The following is a 16,784-nucleotide window of genomic DNA, read 5'->3' as shown; positions in this document are numbered from 1 at the left end:
CCCCGTCCCCATGTGCTGTCGAGGGTCTCCAGGGGCCCCCCCTTAGTAACACTCCACCGCCATCCCCATGTGCTGTCGAGGGTCTCCAGGGGCCCCCCCTTAGTAACACCCCACCCCAGTCCCCATGTGCTGTCGAGGGTCCCCAGGGGCCCCCCCTTAGTAACACCCCACAACCATCCCCATGTGCTGTCGAGGGTCCCCAGGGGCCCCCCCTTAGTAACACCCCACCCCAGTCCCCGTGTGCTGTCGAGGGTCCCCAGGGGCCCCCCCTTAGTAACACCCCACCACCATCCCCATGTGCTGTCGAGTGTCCCCAGGGGCTCTCCCTTAGTAACACCCCATCCCTGTCCCCATGTGCTGTCGGGCCCCAGGGGCCCCCTGGAGTAACACCCCAGGGTCCCCATGTGCTGTCGGGGCCTCCTGCCCCCTGGAGGTTTCCCAGGGTGACGTGTGCTGTCGGGGCCCCCTGCCCCCCGGAGGTTTCCCAGGGTGACGTGTGTTGTCGGGGCCTCCTGCCCCCCGGAGGTTTCCCAGGGCGACGTGTGCTGTCGGGGCCTCCTGCCCCCCGGAGGTTTCCCAGGGTGACGTGTGTTGTCGGGGTCTCCTGCCCCCCTGGAGGTTTGACGTGTGTTGTCGGGGTCTCCTGCCCCCCGGAGGTTTCCCAGGGTGACGTGTGTTTTTGGGGCCTCCTGCCCCCCGGAGGTTTCCCAGGGCGACGTGTGCTGTCGGGGCCTCCTGCCCCCCGGAGGTTTCCCAGGGTGACGTGTGCTGTCGGGGCCTCCTGCCCCCCGGAGGTTTCCCAGGGCGACGTGTGCTGTCGGGGTCTCCTGCCCCCCGGAGGTTTCCCAGGGTGACGTGTGTTGTCGGGGCCTCCTGCCCCCCGGAGGTTTCCTAGGGCGACGCTCTTGTCCCTGGGTCCTTTGATCTCATCTGCCTAGTTTCGCCTTTGAACTCCTTCATTTCAGATGGGTGGGTTTCAGGCTGGAGAGATGTGGAGGGACGTGCCTGACTTCCTGGAGGATGAGACCGGCCCACCCCACAGCTCTTCCAGCATGGGGGCCCCAAACACCCGGAGCACCGCCATGGGTGGGACCGGGAGCACCACCGTGTAGCAAACCTTGCTGCAGTTTGGAGCGAGTTTCGCGGGCGCCTGGCCTGTGCGGCAGGCTGGGTGGCTGTTCCCTGTTGAGCCCCACATGCAGGGCGTTTGCCTCGCTCTTGGAGACCTTTTCGGGATCTTTCTAGCCCACAGCTGAGCACAGGGTCAGCCTCACCGACTCGCCCCCAACCTGGCTCCTGGGCACACTGGTGTTGTGGGGAGGAAGATGTGGGCGTTCTCAGGTCCCCGGTCCCAGGGCTCCGTGCTGGGCGGGGCTCGCTGACCTGCATCCTGGCTGGCCCCTGACTCTGCCTGTTTACAGCGAGCAGCTCCGGGCTGAAAGCTGCTTATTGGATTAGCCGGTGCCCCAACGGCAGAGCCCGCGGCCGTGCACAGGAGAAGGGACCCGTGTGTATGTCCCGCTTCCGCGTGCTCCTGGGGTCCCTTGAGTTGGTCCCTGTGGCTGGAAGGACAGTGCTCACCACGCAGGGGGCACCCGGGAGTGCCCGGCACCCACTTCCTGCTGAGCAGATGCTTTGGGTGGCCACGGCCCCTGCCAAGCCTGGGCAGCTCAGGCCAGCTCCTAATCCCTCCGCTTGAACTCGGCTCCTCACCCTTTGGCCAGGCTGACACCTGTTCCCCACAGGCCCTTCTCGCCGGCCTCAGGCAGCACAGGACCAAGGGCTGAAGATGCTGAGCAGCTACCCGGCCTGCCTCTTCTCAGGGATCTGTGTGGCCCTGCTGGCGGTGGCTTTGGCCTATTACTTCTACTGGTGAGCGAGGCTGGGGCCTGGGGGCCTGGACCGTCCTGGGGGCTTTTACTGTGTGCTCCCCTCCTCTTCCAGCTCTGGACCATTCTCCACGTGTCAACAAACCCTGCCTAGCCCTTTGCAGGGGAACTCCTGGGAGGTAGGGAAGCAGGGGATGGCAGGAGCTCATTCTGATCCCGCCTGGGGTCCTTGGGCGGCTCTCCCATCCTTCTGCAAAGGGTTTTTTGTTTGGAACATTCCTGAAGGAGCTCAGAGGTTTCATACCGTCTGGGCGGTGTTCGTAGATGCCTGGGAAGGACGAGTGCCTGATGCATGGGCACTGACTCCCGTTGCCTCCCGAGGCAGGTGCTGTAGCGGTGGCTGATTTACATGGTGATCTGCACCCTGAGCAGAAAATGCGTCGTTCCCATCAAAGTGGCACTGCTGTGTCACACCCATCGCCTGATGGGCTGGTTTATGGTGATCGCGGGCGATTTCCCAGCTGCCCTTGACCAGAGTCCCTCCCGGCTCTAACTGCAGAAGCTGAGAATCAGCAGGCGTCACAGATCACAGATCACGCTGGCCTAGGGTTTCAGAGCCTCGGTCCCAGCCCCGCTGTGTCTCCAGGCTGGGATTAGACGGGGTGTTTGTGCTCCGGGCCTCCAGTACTCATTGGTAAAACAGGACACTGATGCCACCTGCCCTGTTTCTGCAGAGGGTCAAAGGGCACAGGATGCATGTCAGTCTCTGTCCGTGGGATGTGTGATGATGGTGCCATGTGGTGCAGGGGGCAGCTGGAGGGACCCAAAACCCCAAGTCTGGGTGCCGACTTTGTTTTCCAGAGCCGGAGAACAGGGGTGATTTCCTAGGAAGAGACCACTGCTCCCCTGGAGGTTCCACTCTAGACTGTGTTTGTTTTTCTTGGTGCACACTTGGCCAGGAGCTGCTTCTCTCTGACCTGGAAGCTTTCTCTTCTATAGATCCGATTAATGCACTTCCATTGCTGACGGCGGGGAGGGTCACTGCAGGTGGCTCAGGCAGGAGGCTGCCCAGTCTTCCCCACTACTCAGTTTATGTGAAAACGATTGATACTATTTACAAAGAGGTTTACCCAGAGCCAAAAGACAAAATCCTAAGGCTGAAGCAGGAGGATCCCTTGAGCTCAGGAGGTCGAGGCCACAGTGAGCTGTGATTGCACCACTGTACTCCAGCCTGGGCAACAGAGCGAGACCCCATCTCTAAAAAACAAACAGAACCTAAGGGTGGAATTTAGGAGACGGATTAGCCCGGGAACTGGGGCATCTGAGAGTCTGAGCGAGGGGGCGGTCATTGTTGAGGGTTCCCAAGCCCCAGGAGCAACCACTCACTCATCCTCAACCTGGGGCCACCGCGAGTGTGACGGGGGCCACGTACACAGGGCAGGCTGGCCCCGGTGAGCGGGTGACTCTGGCGGCTTCCATGGGCTGTTCCCGGCACCTGGGCAGAGGCATGGTATCAAGTCCTTTCTTGGGATTCATGGCTGAGCTGTGCAGTTTTGCAAATGCTCAAAATGATGGAAGACCTGTTACGTGCTGGGAAAAGAGCGCCTCTGTCTGGGAAAAGTGCGGCCTTGCGCCTGAGCAGCTGCTAGTAATTGGCTTATGCCAAGCCTCTCAGCTTCAGCCTGCTGACCAGGTGGCAGGGGACTGGCTGGGCCACCTCCTCGCCCACGGCGTTTCCAAGGACGCGCATTTCTCATTTGCCGTCAGGTCTTCGGTAAGTCACCTGTGGAATTCGAGGCGTGGTGGCCTGCGCCGTGGCAGCGTACCCACAGGTGCCATTTAGTTGCACTTGCAGTGAGACCTGGGAGCTTCCGGAACCTGTGGGCTTGTGAGGTCCCTGTTGATCCCGTTTGACCTGGAGGGCCACAGAGGTGGCTTGGCTTTTTTGTGGGGACAGAGATGTTGTTCCGCCTCGCGGTGGGTGCTGGGCCTATAATAGGGGCGATTCTGCATAGGTGGCACCACGGGTCTGGGGAGGCCTCGCCAGGCCCTCCCAGAGCAGGAAGGAGGGCTGGCCACCATGTGGTCTCCACTCGCCAGGAGCCTGGGAGTCTGGCTGCCCACCCTACATTCGCCACACGTGCCCAGGCACCAGGCGACGGACAGCAGGGAGCCCGTGATGCCAGCTCTTCCTGGAGACGCCTGCCCCCGCGGTGGCCATTGGTGTCCAGTGTGTGACTCTCTGAGCATGGGGTTCTGGACCAGGAGCCCTCTGTGCTCGGTGCACAGTGAGAAGAACTCCCTGAGCATGGGGTTCTGGACCAGGGCCCTCTTCTGGACACAGAGAAGAACTCCCCTCTGTGCCCTCTTGGTGCACGGTGAGAAGAACTCCCTGAGCATGGGTTCTGGACCAGGAGCCCTCTGTGCTCGGTGCACAGTGAGAAGAACTCCCTGAGCATGGGGTTCTGGACCAGGAGCCCTCTGTGCTTGGTGCACGGTGAGAAGAATGGCGAACGGCTTCTCGTCCATCTTCTGAGACCTGCTCTTAATGGGCAGCAGGGGCTCCGAATGCTGAGAAAACCCCACAGGCGGCGGCTGGGTGCCCGGCCCTGCAGCCACGCCTGCCAGCGGTCGCCCCAGGGTGCAGCAGTCACCCTGGGCTGCTGGGGTCAGGTGGGGTCTTCTCTGTATCCCCCTTCGGCGGCTCACTTGGCAGGAGAAGGGTGGTGGGGCGGTGCCATTGCCTCGTCTGGGCTCAGGGAGACCTGGCAGGACCTCTGTTCTGTCTCCCATCACCTGCGTTTTATAAAGAGAAACAGCCATCCTGGCAGCCCTCAGAGCCCCTTGCCTGTTGGAGATGGAGGAAGACAGGCCGTGGGGCCCCGTTCATCTGGCATTTCCACAGTGGAGGGAGGGAGGCCCACTCCCCAGGGCCAGGTGGCCAGGGTGCGTGGTCACCCTGGGACATCATTTTCTTTTTTTCTTTATTTGTGGGATGGAGTCTCGCTCTGTTGCCCAGGCTGGAGTGCAGTGGCACGATCTCAGCTCACTGCAAGCTCTGCCTCCTTGGTTCAGGCCATTCTCCTGCCTCAGCCTCCTGAGTAGCTGGGACTACAGGCACCCACCATCACACCTGGCTAATTTTTTGTATTTTTAATAGACAACATTATTTTTAATAGAAACAGGGTTTCACTGTGTTGGCCAGGATAGTCTCAATCTCCTGACCTCGTGATTCGCCCACCTCAGCCTCCTGAAGTGCTGGGATTACAGGCGTGAGCCCCTGCACCCGGCCGGGACATCATTTTCTACTTGTAAACCAGAAACCTCCTTCCTCCCTCCTGCCCTCCTATAGGATTTTATTGATCGCCTACTGTATACCAGGCACTGGCTAAGCCCTGCACACACAGTGGTGTGCAGGCAGTCCCCACCCTCCTGGGGCCCAATTTCCCAGAACCCTCAAGAGAAAGCCAGTCCTCAGGTGTCAGCAAGTTTCACGTTCGGCTTCGGCTTTCAGCCATTCCTGCCTCCAGGCCACGCTGAGAGTCTGCTGGGGCGCCTTGGTTCCCTGCGCCCGTCCTGCCAGGCCTCAGCTGCCACCGCCTGCATCCTGGAGGAAGGGGGCTGCAGCTGCAGCCCCCTTGGAGTCGGGGTGGGGCAGGCCTCGTGCTGTTGGTGCAGGATGGGCGATAGCAGTAGAGGCAGCTTATTGCCACATCAGGAGAGGCCGGCGCGTTTACAGCAAGGCCAGAAGCCTGCGCCGTGTTTAAGATCAGGGTGAGAGGGAGACAGGGAGGGAGCGTTCCCCTGCCTGAACCACTTTCCCGCCATGTGCGTCTTTCACCTGGAGTGGAGGGGCGAGTGCCTGGGCCCAGTGGTGGCAGCTTCAGGAGGGTTCTGTGAGGCTGCCTCAGGAAGCAGGGGTCCTGGCGGAGCCGGGCGTTCTCCTGGGTGCCCTGAGGACAGCAGCATCCACTTCAGGCGCTGCCTCTCTAAGGAGCCACACCTCCCTCTCGGGTCAAGTATGAAAACGAGCCACAGCATCACGTGTGCCAGGGCCCCAGCATTTCACCCACGTGGCAGAATCTGCTCCGAATGTCACAGCCTCCCCCCTCGGAAATGCAGGCTGAGTGGAGGCCCCGGCCCTTGCCGCTCTGGAGCGATGGCTATTTCAGGCTCCAGGAGGCTGCAGAGTGGTTCCCGGGCTGGCCCTGCATTGCGGCTGGGCAGGGGCCACACGTCCCTCCCCCTGGGCCCCGGTTGCCTGGAATCTGGAGCAGAGAGAGAGAGGGAAGGTAACAGCGTGGCCTGTACATTCCTGCCTGCGGGCACTGGCCTTGCTGTCCCCGGGCGCTGCCTGTGGACTCTAGGGCCCTCTTTCCTGGAGAGGAGGCCGCGGGAGTAGGCGCGGGCAGATCCGGGCAGCCGGCAAGGCCGTCCCTCCTCCTAGTGGCACTGATTGACAGGCAAGAAAGATGGAGGCTTGTTCCCCAGAAAAGCACAGAAAACCAGGCTTGTTCCTCAGACAGGAGACGGATGTGCCAGGAGGCAGGCAGGGGGACGGCTGCGCTCGGCCTCTGTGCAGTGGGATTATTAGTAGACAAATTCCAGAACAAAACTTGGGTTTCATCTAAGCTTTCTGGGGATTTGGGGAAAGCAGAAGAAAAGAGGAAGCCCAGGAGGAGGTCAGTACACCGTGCCAGGAAATGAGGAAAAGCTCAGATGTGCAGTGTCAGCGCTTTTCCATGAATCACCTCTTACCTCTAGAACAGTGAATGCAGGAGGCGTCCAGGTGCGTCCACATGCCCTCAAGGGCTCCCCTCCCCAGCCCGCCTGGAGGCATCGTCACTGACTCAGCTCCGGCAGGCAAGGGTCTCTCAGGGTCCACCACTGGGATTGACGCCAAATCAGGCCCTTTCTCGGAAGCCCAGAGGGCAGGCAGAGCCGCAGCCACAGTTTGGAGGCATCTGCTGGGCTAGCGCAAGTTTTAACAGCACCTGTGATAAGGTGGGGCAGCGTGGGTGGCCCTGCGGGTGGCGGTTTGCGTATGTGCACGTCCAGCCAGCTCTGTTTTCCAGTCTGGGGACTATGGTGACAGGAAGTAAAAAGCCTGCGGTTTGGCCTACGGGGTGCTGGGGTCGTCCCTGGGGTCGCACCTCAGCTACCGGGCTTGGGGGTTCTGTGTACGATTCCAGGGGAGACCCACAGCCCATCGCACACCTGACAGCTGTCACCCTAAAGAAAATGCGGCTGAACTCTGTGCACTGGAGACTGTCTTCATTACACATTTCATTTCACTTCACGTTTTATTGGTCTGAGTAATGGTTTAGAAACTATCTTTTACTTCAAAATGTTTGTGCCGCTGAGATTTTCTGAGTTTATATCCGGACAGGGCACCGTAATGATAGACGACGGCCGAGGTGCAGGGAACCCTGGTTCTGTGGCTCAGGACAGGTCTGGCCTTTCTGAGCCCCGTACCCGAAGAGAGCCCCCTTCCAGGCACCCGTGTCTCGGGTCGCCGCTGGCCCTGTGAGGTGACACTCCGCAGCTCTTGCGCTGTGCAGGCCAAGGTGGCTGTTCTGAAACATACTCAGTTTATTCCATCTTGAATCAATGCATTTTTTCAAATCTGTGGCTCAGGGTGCCTGTTGAATGACCAATGTGGCATTTGAATCTGTAAATAACGAGTACACCTTTAAGGTCCATACACTCTTTGTTTAAAACCTTGTGGAATGCCTACATCATCTCAGGTTTGCACAGAAGCAAGGCTTTGTCAGGGCTCATCCCCAGGCATCCCTGTGGGCACCTGGTAGGGGCTGGACGGGGGTCACGAGGAGAAGCCAGCAGGAGGGTGGGCCCTCCACCTCGTCCCCGCAGGACTCCCTGCTCTCCCCAGATACACTCAGCCTCCACCGGGACTCAGGGGTTCCAGCCGAGCTTCTCTTACCAACCGTGCCCCGTGACTGCCTCAGGGACAGAAAGGCTCCATCCCATCCCCCTGCAGGCCCTGTCTCTCCCCAGCTCAGTCCCATCCGCCTGCAGGCCCCGTCTCTCCCCAGCTTCCAGTTGGCTGTCCTGCAACCTCAGGTCTCTGATGGGATGAAGCAAAGTCGAGAACTTACGGTTTGTCTGGCTTTATTCTTTTTTTTTTTTTTTTTTTTTTTTGAGACGGAGTCTCGCTCTGTCACCCAGGCTGGAGTGCGGTGGCCGGATCTCTGCTCACTGCAAGCTCCGCCTCCCGGGTTTACGCCATTCTCCTGCCTCAGCCTCCCGTAGCTGGGACTATAGGCGCTCGCCACCTCGCCCGGCTAGATTTTTGTATGTTTAGTAGAGACGGGGTTTCACCGTGTTAGCCAGGATGGTCTCGATCTCCTGACCTCGTGATCCGCCCGTCTCGGCCTCCCAAAGTGCTGGGATTACAGGCTTGAGCCACCGCGCCCGGCCTGTCTGGCTTTATTCTTGTGAGAGTGGGAGTGACAAGCTCGCTACATCCCCAGCAGAAACCTCCTACAAAGCTTGGTAAATTACAAAATATAATGAAAAGTGCATGAGGCCGGGCGCGGTGGCTCACACCTATAATCCCAGCACTTTGGGAGGCCGAGGTGGGTGGGTCACCTGAGGTCAGGAGTTTGAGACCAGCCTGGCCAACATGGCAAAAACCCTTCTCTACTAAAGATACAAAAGTTAGCCAGGAGTGGTAGCCTGCGCCTGTAATCCCAGCTACTCAGGAGGCTGAGGCAGGAGAATCACTTGAATCCAGGAGGCAGAGGTTGCAGTGAGCTGAGATCACGCCACTGCACTCCAGCCTGGGGACAGAGCAAGACTCAGTCTTAAAAAAAAAAGTGCATGAGACATTGATGACCAGTTTAATGAGCAAGTATGCAGCAAATGTCCGTCTGTTTCTATAGAGTAAAACTTGTTATTATAATGCATAGTTCATTGTAAGAAAATTATGTCCAGGTCAACTTAGTTGTGACTGTTTTATGTGTGCGTGCATGTGCGTGTGTGTGTGTACATGGGTGTGTGTGTGTGTTTTGGAGTGTGGTCCCCACAAATCTGCCCCTACCCTTGGAAAATGCTCTTCTGCCCTGGCGCATGGCCGTGCCCTGATGTGGGAAGCGCCTGCTGTGCCCTGCAGGCCCGCAGACTTGTCACAAGTCTATTGTGTAGTCATCAGGCCCTGGGAGCTTTCCACATCCCTCCACCTCCCACCAACATCACCACTCTCAGGCCAGTGAGACCGTCACAGCACCCCAGAGGAGACAAATTCTGGGGCTCAGAGAGCTGGGGTAAGTGATGGCAGGGTGGGAGGCTGGAGGTCCTTAGCCAGCAGCCTTCCCACCCCGGGCCACCGGCACCCCCATCCTCCCCTCGTCCTGCCCAGCTCCACCCTCCTCCCTGCCCTCTTCCTGCCAGGGTTTGCAGTTTACACTGGCAGTGATGGAGTGGCAAGCACGACTCGGGGAAATAACTCTAGGACCCTGGTCTTTAGTTCCCATTCCCGGTGAGACAGTACCTGGGGGGGAGCTTCTCGCCCTCTTCGGAAGTGGCCTGGGGGTCTAGGGCTGCTGATCCAGCCCAGAGCTGCAGCCAGGAGAACGTGCGACTGTGTGGGTCTCATAAGAGAGACCTACCAGGGCTGCCAGGCGGAGCTTCTGTTTGGCCTCTGCCTGCTGGAAACATCGCAGTTTCCTCTTCACTGAGTCCAGAGTCACGTCCACCTCGGGCCCATCCAGCGTCTGTCGGGGCCTTGATTCTGAGACGACACTGTTTGCTGAAGTGCTGCATGGACTGTCTTTCAGGGGTGCCATTGTTCTCTCAGGAACTTTAAACGGAGGTGGCACGTAACGCGTGTGGACTAAGAAGCCATATGCTGCTGTTGCTTTGTGTTTTTTTTTGAGACAGAGTTTCAACAAAAACCACCTCCCGGGTTCAAGCAATTCTCTTGCCTCAGCCTCCCACGTGGCTGGGATTATAGGCGCCTGCTGCCACACCTGGCTAATTTTTTGTGTTTTTAGTAGAGATGGGATTTCACCCTGTTGGCCAGGCTGGTCTCAAGCTCCTGACCTCGAGTGATCTGCCCACCTTGGCCTCCCAAAGTGCTGGGATTACAGGCGTCAGCCACTGTGCCTGGCCTGTGCTGGCTGTTTCTCACAAATGTATGTATGTTGAATATGAGCCATTCACTTAGAAAGCATTGATCGGCCGGGCGCGGTGGCTCAAGCCTGTAATCCCAGCACTTTGGGAGGCCGAGATGGGCGGATCACGAGGTCAGGAGATCGAGAGACGATCCCGGCTAACACGGTGAAACCCCGTCTCTACTAAAAAATACAAAAAACTAGCCGGGCGAGGTGGCGGGCGCCTGTAGTCCCAGCTACTCGGGAGGCTGAGGCAGGAGAATGGCGTGAACCCGGGAGGCGGAGCTTGCAGTGAGCTGAGATCCGGCCACTGCACTCCAGCCTGGGTGACAGAGCAAGACTCCGTCTCAAAAAAAAAAGAAAGCATTGATCAAGCATCTGTGTTCTATGCCAGGCCCACGTGAGTAAGAGTCATAGCTGTCGATGATGTAAGGTGTGTTTTTGGCCAAAGGTAACAGAGATAGTGATTTAAACACTGTTACCTCTTGTCCTCCCCACCTCTTGAAGAGGGCAGCTGCTGGTGTGACCTCAGCTGCTCCCCAGACCCTAAGGGGACCTGGGACCTTCCACCTTCTACCAACAGCGTTGGTCTTCTGTCCTCACGCCTATGGGCTTCACGCTCCCATAGTGGCTCCTGTACCTTCAGACGCCATCTCCTTACTGAGGGAGGGAAGAACAACAAAGGGGATGACCAGAGGTATTTGTTTATTGTCTTAGGAAAGCAAAAGCCTCCCTTAAAACCCCTGCAGACTTCTCCCTGGCTGGACCCAGGGCACATGCCCATCCCATCCCTGGATCACTTGCTCAAAGATGGGATGGGATTACCTTTATGGCTTCGATCTGGGGCTGGGCTTCCCTCCCATATTCAAGTGTGTGCACTGCCATAATAGCAGGAGGTTCTGTTACCAGCAAAGGGGGTGGTGGCAGGTAGGTGACTCACAGTGATTTGCATGTTCCAAAAGGCAGGGTTCTGTTATCCAGAATTGGAGGAGTGGTTTTAAGTATGTCATATAATTGTGCCTTTAAATCCATTGGTTGAGAAAATAGGCAATGCTAAAAGATTCTCATGAATCTAGCAGTGGTTTTAAGTTAATTTTGTATTTTATTTATTTTATCAGTATCTAAATACAGTAGAAATATAAATACAATAGAAATGGAATGGATCATGTGAGATGTGTGTTGTTGACTAACCTGTAGTCAGTGCTTAGTGCACATGGGATCCAAGTCCCCAAACAGTGGCTGCAGATCCACACCCTGCTCCAGGTGCCAAGGTGCTCTAGACAGCTGCTCCTAGTCAGTGGAGCATCGACTCTTTAGTCTCAATTGTTGGTCTGCATGTCTGCTGATAAGCCATTACTGTGCTATTTTAATTATTGAGGCTTTCTAGATGTTGTAATACATTTTAAGGCTATTTTCTTGTTCTTTTTCATGATTTTCTTGGCTTTTCTTTCCTGTTTAGTTTTCCATATGAACTACAGAATCAGCATGTCTAGTTCTGGGGCTGAGGGGAAGCTTTTGCTATTTTAATTAGGATTCAATTATATATTTAAATTTATCATTTATGTATTACTATCTAACAAACCACCTCAAAATGTATCAATTTGAAACAACCGCCATGTGGGGGGCCCTCAATTCTGTGGGTCAGCAATTTGGGTTGGGCTCAGCAACGTGGTTCTTCTGCTGGTTACCCCCGGGGTCACTGGAGTAGCTGCCATCAGCTAATGCTGCCTGGAGAACCTCAGGTGGAATGGTCAATTTCTGGTTCATTTCTGCTCCATGTGGGCCCACCTTCTGGCAGGCTGGCCTAAGCCACCACCTCTGATGGCCACAAGGGTCTAAGGGAGTGGCAAGGCTCTAAAGACTGGCTTGGAAATCCTGTGACACCACTCATACCACATTCTATTGATGGGGTGAGCTCTGAAGCCAGCCTGGGTTCAGAAGGGTGGGGAGTAGACTCTGTGTCTTGACAGGAAGAGCTGCACATTGCCAAGGGCATGTGTGCAGGGAAGGGATGGTTGCAGCCTGGTCACACGGGGTTTTTCCATGTGTTCAGCTCTGCTTTTGTATCTTTCAAGATGTTCTGTGTTCCTCATAGAGGCTTTATTTCCTCTGAAGCTTGTGTTTAGGTATTTTTTCTTTGTTTTTGCGATCTGCACTCTCCTTCAAGATACCTCCTGCTTTTGTGTGTTCCTGTGGAGGTGTGGTCTGCTGGGTCCCTCTCCTTGGCTCCTGAACACACAAGAAGATGATATATCCGTGTCCTCCCAAGCTGTAAGCACTTGCACTGGGCTGTGAACTTGCATCCCACTTGCTGTAGAAGGCAGCCCCGCCCCTAAACTTCCAGTTCCCTCCTCTCCCGCCTGCCTGAAAGGCACCAGCCAGGCAGTCTCGGAAGCCGTGTGTTGAATGAAGGTGGTGGAGCCCCCAGAGCCTGGGCCCAGATGACCACGTGGGACAGAGCCACCAGTGACCTGGAACCATTAAGGGAGCAAGAGATAAACTCTGTGATCATCTTGGTCTCTTCTGACTGATTTAGAGGCCACTGCAATCTGCATGTTGTACGTTATTCCCATCAGCATCACTATCAACTCTTGTTCCTGTTGCAGTGGATTTGGATTCTCCTGGGTATTGAGGCCACACAATTGTCTGCACAGACTGACAGTTTCACCTTTTCCTACCAGACTTTTAGGATCCTGCTAATTCCAAATGCTGATGAGGTTGGGCTGGCAACGATTTCATATTTTTCAGGCTTATGAAAAGATAAGGTGGTCTCTCTAAGTGAATTTACCCAAGAACTGAAGTTTGCCCTTTAAACCTCAAAATAGGATTGTGTTTATTTCATCTAAAATTTTACTTGAATGCTTAGTAGTACCTTTGCTGCTCACCAGACTTCTCAGATAATGTGGTGACTATGACACCGCTGTCTCTCAGCATTCCAGCGAGGTCAATGCGGGCCACGGTGGCCGCATTGTGCCCTCACACGTGATGTTGTTGAGAGCCTACAACCATGCCCCCGGTGCTCAGTGGCCTCCAAGGGGCCTCACGTCCTGGGCTCGTTTCTGCCCCAGGTGGTGCTGTCAGCAGCATGACTGCCTTCTGCAAGCCCCTCATCCCCATTCCCCAGCCCACACTTCCAATGAGCCGTGGGCCAGGAAACCAGCCCGTCACACTTGTCCACGCTGCATTTAAAGTGGGAGGAAGGAGGACCCAATGCGGGGCCCGAAAAGTCCACTGTGAGTGAAGTCTCTTTCCTTATGGGACACCTAGGCTGGCTGCTCAGAAAGTGTGTCTGGTTTATTTCCGGGTTCTTGGCAGTGTTCTGAATAGTAAGCATTGCCACCTAAATGAAGACCCTTTGAGATATCGCCGTGTCTCTACTGTTCCTGATGGTGGACTTTCTCCTCCAGCGTCTCCTGACAATACAGCGGAGCTTTCCCCAGCACGCTGAGAGCCAGGGCTCACTGCGGTCCCCTCCTGTGCAGCCGGCACACAAGGCCCTCCCATGCCACCACCTCCCAGGGGCCAGGTCTGCTCGGCCCACTACACCAGAGCACTTAGGTGCAGGGTGGGTGGGACAGAGAAGGAGAAGGGGGGAAGGAGGGAGCTGACAGCCGTTTCTCAGTTTGCCATTATGGACTTGGATTTGGATCACTGAAATCCATATGGAACTAAAAAGTTATCTTTATCCCACAATTCAAAACTCCCGTCTAGAGCATCAGAAATGATGTACTTTTGGCATCCTGAAATGTCTTTCTCCTCCACCAACTGCTGTCTGCTGAGAGCTAGCCTTTCTTTCGGAAGGGCGGCTCGGGCAGGGCAAAGGGAGGCTTCCAGGGTTTGGGAACGTCTGCTGATCCCAGAATAGTTGTTAGTAGCGACACCTTCTCCATGGACCCCAGGACCCAAGGATAGCAGGTCCCACCCCAGCTCTGCCCAGCTCCTGCCCCTGCACAGAGCAGGACGCCGGTTGGGGTGGGCATTCTGTGGCATTTTGGGAAGATGGTGCTGTATTTCGGAGGCAGTGCCATCTCCTCTGGGGGATTTCGGTGCTGGTGGCAGAGGCATGAAAGGCTCACGGATAGAGGAACTGGTGTTGACCCCTCATAGAAACGAAGTCACCATCCCATGTGTGCGGAGAAAACCAGGGACTCCTCTGTTCAGAAGGAAGAAATGGCGGGGCCTGGTGGGCCTGGCAGCGGCGTGGAGGTGGTGGGTTTGGAACTGTAGTTTCCATTCCATAAAAAGGTGTCGTCGGAAAGGTTGGGGTTTTTGGCAAAGAAGGGGGGTCCCTGGGGAGACTGCGTGTGGGTGAGAGCCTCTGCCTGGCCGGTTCTGGAGGAAGAGGGTCGCAGGGACCAGCGATGGGAGGAGGGTCACATGCTGCGGCGAAGGACCTGGGATTGGGGGTGGGGTGGGCTGGATGGCAGAACACGGGGATGGGCCGGTACCTCTCCAGCTACGGATCTGGGATGAGGCAGCCTGTGAGTGCGCTTGGGCTGTGTGACGGCACCAGAGGCTGGGCTGCAGCTGCAGGCCTGTGGTCGTCCTGTGGTCCTGGAGGTCCTGGAGAGGTCAAGGATTCCTCCTGAGGCTTCTCACCTGGGCTCTGACTGCACACAGTCTCCCCTTTTCATAAGGATACTGGTCACGTGGAATCGGGGCCCATCCTAATGATATCATTTAACTTAATTACCATTTTAAGAGCCCTTTCTCCAAATAAGGTCACATCTCGAGGACCTGGGTGTTACCTTTGTGGAAGGAACCCAGTTCACCCTAACAAAAGGTGACAGAGTTGGGTGTGGGCGTGTGGGGCTGGGCTCTGATTGGCAAGCAGTGTTCTGCCCCTGCCCAGACAGAGGCGGCCTCGTCCCTCACCTTTGCTCCCCTGATCTAAGAAGGTGCAGACCCTGCTAGCTTGTGCGGGGGCCATGACGAAACCCAAGAAGCAGCCATCACACCCCAGGACTGAGATGCGCTGACGCCAGGCTTCCGGGCGACCCAAACCTGTTGTTTAATGAAGGGACTCAGAAGCAGCTCAGTGTCCTCGGCATCTTGGTGGTGTCTGAGCAGCCGTGGAAAGTGCCATGGGGACTGGAGAGGCCCACTGTCCCACCTCCCGGCTAAGGCATCCAACCCCAGAAATCAGATGGAGCCCCAGAGGTCCACAGGCCCCTGGAGGTCCCACCCTGTGTGGTTCTTCTCTCCCAGGCGTTCTCCAAGGGCCCTGGGGTGCTGGGGGCCTGCCCGGGCTGCCTGCTGCAGTCAGGGTGTCAGTGGTGCCACCATCACCAAGTGAGAGGAGGTTCCGCGTCGCTTGCCAAGTAGCTTTATGTGCCTCCGATGGGATGTGGCAGGAAGCACCCAGTGGCTCTGCCGTGCATTCTTGACCAGAAATGTTGAATCCGAGTTAATTATGAGGAAAAACGGACAAATGCAGGGTGTGGGGCACGCTGCAGAGAGCTGCCTCAGCCTCTTCAACACCGTCAGGCCAGAATAGGCGGGGAGTGTCTCGGGGAAAGAGGGCAGAGAGACACGCCATCCAAATGTATGTGTGTCCCCGCGGGGCCCTGCGTCCCCAAAGCTAGGAAGGTCGTCTGGGGACAGTTGGTGAAATGGGAACAGGGACGGGGATGTTTGGCAGTGTTCTGTTGGCGTTCGTTTCTTGGGTGTGCTGATGGTGTCCTAGTGAGCAGGCTGTCCTGATTCGTAGGCGATGTGGACGGACATGGGAGGAAGTGTCGTGACGTAGCCTGGGAGACCTTTTTAGCTTAAAGCCTGTGCGTAAGAAATATGCAAGTGAATTTAGATGTTCATACATATTTCATTGCAGAATATTAGTTTAGGGTGATCGATAAAAGACTTTCAACCCTAATGTCAAGCAAAAGAGACTTTTAATATATTCCACAATAATAAAATCCCATGGAAGAAGGGCAGTGGGAATGCAGATTCCAGGAGCAAATGGAATGAAGCCAGCTGTTCAGAAGAGCTTTTTTTGTGGGGTTTGAAAATCGGTGCCAGTGGTGGCTGTGAAATCATGATGGCGTTTAGGTTCTACTAGCTACATTGGAGAGAAAGAAAAAAGCTACGCTTTACAAAGTCAAAATCTACAATATGCCAGACTTTACACCCCTTGCATATTTAAACTTGGGCTTAAAAATGTAGAAGTTGGCCGGGCGCGGTGGCTCACGCCTGTAATCCTAGCACTTTGGGAGGCCGAGACGGGTGGATCACGAGGTCAGGAGATCGAGACCATCCTGGCTAACACGGTGAAACCCCGTCTCTACTAAAAATACAAAAAACTAGCCGGGCGAGGTGGCGGCACCTGTAGTCCCAGCTACTGGGGAGGCTGAGGCAGGAGAATGGCGTGAACCCGGGAGGCGGAGCTTGCAGTGAGCTGAGATCTGGCCACTGCACTCCAGCCCAGGCGGCAGAGCGAGACTCCGTCTCAAAAAAAAAAAAAAAAAAAAAAAGTAGAAGTTGTCCAGGTGCAGTGGCTCATGCCTGTAATCCCAGTGCTCTGGGAGGCTGAGGCTGGAGGATCACTTGAACCTAGGAGATCAAGGCTGCATGAGTCATGATGGCATCGCTGCCCTCACTACAGCCTAGGTGACGGAGCGATATCCTGTCTCTATAAATAAATAAATTTTAAAAATCTAGATGTCAACTTCACATTGCCTGGGGATATATAATTTTCTAAAAATCACCTTAATGGGCTCACGAGCTTTTGGGGGCCACTGCGTCCAGGCCCCTCCCAATGCTCTCCTGCTCTGCCAGCCCGAAGGACTTTGAAGCTGGAGACGGGGACCCGTGTGGCCGAGCA

The 16,784-nt window shown here is 56.1% G+C and overlaps 1 protein-coding gene across 4 annotated transcripts in view; it reads left to right on the top strand.

Moving 5' to 3' along the window:
* AGPAT3 (1-acylglycerol-3-phosphate O-acyltransferase 3) overlaps window positions 1-16,784 on the top strand; it is a 123,385-nt gene that overhangs the window by 70,952 nt on the left and 35,649 nt on the right. The window contains exon 1 of one of the 4 annotated variants that reach the window (XM_050784461.1): window positions 8,978-9,115. The exons of the other annotated variants lie outside the window; for them this stretch is intronic. The gene's annotated coding sequence lies outside the window, so the exon portion shown is untranslated. Of the gene's footprint in view, window positions 1-8,977; window positions 9,116-16,784 lie in introns of those variants that run through there. 4 annotated transcript variants of the gene reach the window in all.

Source organism: Macaca thibetana, chromosome 3 (assembly GCF_024542745.1).
Source record: "Macaca thibetana thibetana isolate TM-01 chromosome 3, ASM2454274v1, whole genome shotgun sequence".
Classification (NCBI taxonomy): domain Eukaryota; kingdom Metazoa; phylum Chordata; class Mammalia; order Primates; family Cercopithecidae; genus Macaca; species Macaca thibetana.
The sequence above is the reverse complement of the archived record's forward strand: the minus strand, read 5'-3'. Positions and strand labels throughout refer to the sequence as shown.